Source organism: Saccostrea cucullata, unplaced genomic scaffold, assembly GCF_032062105.1.
Source record: "Saccostrea cucullata isolate Sc308-1 unplaced genomic scaffold, CSIRO_AGI_Scuc_v1 ctg479, whole genome shotgun sequence".
In the NCBI taxonomy this organism is placed as follows: domain Eukaryota; kingdom Metazoa; phylum Mollusca; class Bivalvia; order Ostreida; family Ostreidae; genus Saccostrea; species Saccostrea cuccullata.
Genome location: NW_026923428.1, coordinates 30,001 through 32,500, shown reverse-complemented (window position 1 = coordinate 32,500; position 2,500 = coordinate 30,001).

Genomic DNA, 2,500 nt, shown 5'->3' with positions numbered 1-2,500 from the left:
AGCTTTTGACCTAATTTTCGAGCCGGTATAATTTTGTAGCTGAAACTCTTTAATTTGACTTTTAATTTCCTTTAATCTATCTATAAACTGACCAGGATTTTTATTTTCGAAATATTGCATCTGATAATAAGACTTTTCTAATTGCCGTAAAACATTACGTTTAACATTAGATTTTTTCTTACAATAGTGAATAGTAAAATTTTTAATTTGTTCTTTTAGATGATCCCATAGCTCTAAATACATATCAAATCCTTCTATCAATTCAGTCCAATATTTAGTAAATTGTTTAATGAAAGTTTTATCTTGTAATAAAGAATTGTTAAATTTCCAATATCCCTGCCCAAAATTAATTGTATCGGAATTTGAAACATTAATTTTTAAAAGAACTATATCATGATCACTATTACCAAAGGGAATATTTTGAATACTTGTAATATTTTTACATAAAACCTTAGATACATAGAATCTGTCTAACCTACACGCGACATTTGAAGAAGCCCAAGTAGTTTTAATTACATTAGGATATAAAAATCTAAAACAATCAATAAGTTGGAAATCGTTAATAATATTCTTTAAATTGTCGCTACCGACGCTACCGTAAATGGGGTTTCCCCCGATCTTATCTAGTTTTGTATTTAAAACACAATTAAAATCCCCCCCAATTATTAAATGCTTATTACATAATAGTAAAGGGTATAAATCGTCAAAAAACATAATTCTATCGTTTTCATTATTAGGAGCATAAATATTAACAATTCTGTAATGCATATCATTATAAGTAATATCTACATACACTAACCTACCATCCATATCTAAATGAAATTTATTAACTACAATATCAGGATTTAAAATTATTATTCCGACTCCTCTACTTCTGTTAGATCCAAAACTAAAATAACATTTATCTGTGTTAAATATAGACTTTATAGCTAAAACGTTATTTATATTATTAAAATGGGTTTCCTGGAGTAATACAATAGATATCTTTTCCTTTAAACATTGAGTAAATAATTCAGACTTCGACGGGTTATTTAATAGGCCGTTAATGTTTAGGGTCGCTAAAGTCAAGGACATTGTGAGTGGTATTTAAAAAGGACAGGTAGAAGAGCCGGTATTAATGGAACAAAAGAGTTTAGACACCTGGTCTGAGACAAATAAAAATCTCGTGAAATAGAACTCAAGTGAACTAAACATGAATAACAAAAAGTACACAGAGAATGAGAACAGAAACTTAAACAAAACAAAACAAAATAATAATGAACAGACACAAACAAAAAGAACAAAATAAACATAACTAAAACACAAATTATAATATAAGTAATTAAACAAAACCAGGAAAAGTTCCTTACGTAATTTTGGAGAGTCCAGGGACAGGCCGAGTCGTTTACCAGGGAATATACCGCCGCCATAGTCCATTAAGAGTTCGTTTCACAAATAAAGTTACTTACAACAGTTAAGTTTTCCTCTGTGCCCTGGAAGGCTCACAATCAGGGTCCGGGGGGGTCGGCCGTTTCGACCCCCTCTTGACAGTGGACCACTCATCCTCATCTGTGTCCGCGTCCATAAGTTCTGCCCAGGACTGCGTCTGAGGGGACACCACAGTGTCACCCCCTGGGGTACCCAGCTGGGTACCACTCAATAATTCGTCTACTAGGGAGGAGTCGCCCGCGGACTCCCCCTCTGCAGGAGAACCACCCCGGTCCTCCTGGCCTGTCTGTGAGGGGTCAGCAGCCACTGACCCCCCCTGGGGACCGTCATGGTCCTCCGTCTGTCTAGGGGAGTCCACGGACTCCTCCTCCTGAGACGTACAAACGGTCTCTGTGTTTGGGGACTTGCCAACAGTCCCATCCCCCTGGGGCTTACCAACAGCCCCGGGGGAGGTGCCATGGTCAGGGACACCCTGTTCCCCTCTGATGTTATGAGGCCTACCGACAGCCTCCTCGGACCTGCCAACAGTCCGAGAAACCGCCGAAGCGTAACTTCGGGGTTTGCTCTTGTTAAAACTTCCATAATGAGGGCACTCACCCCTCAAATGGCCGACCTCCTCGCACTTGAAGCACACAGGAGGCCGACCGGGGATAACAAAGAGACATCTATGGCTAAAGATGGATGAAATGTAAGGAATATACATCTGCTCCCCCTCCTTCATTCGGATCACTGCAGTCCTGATCCCCGTCATGATGCCGTTCTCTGTGACCCACTCTAGTTTCTCGATGTCGCCGTATTTGTCGATGCAGCTTCTGACTTCCTCCTGAGATACCCAGAGAGGAAGCCAGTGGATACGTACTTGTACAGAGACTCTGTCACATGCCTGCAGAAGAATGTTAGATTTCTCCACATTGATCTGCCTCCCGTCCAAAGAGGTAACGGTATCCTGGGACTCAAAGGTCACATACCATGTGTCCCCGCGCTCCATCTGCCACACTGCCGTTATTCCGTCTACCTCGAGAAACTCCGTAAAAAGTCTGATCACGTCCCTTCGTATCATTCGAGAGGTCCC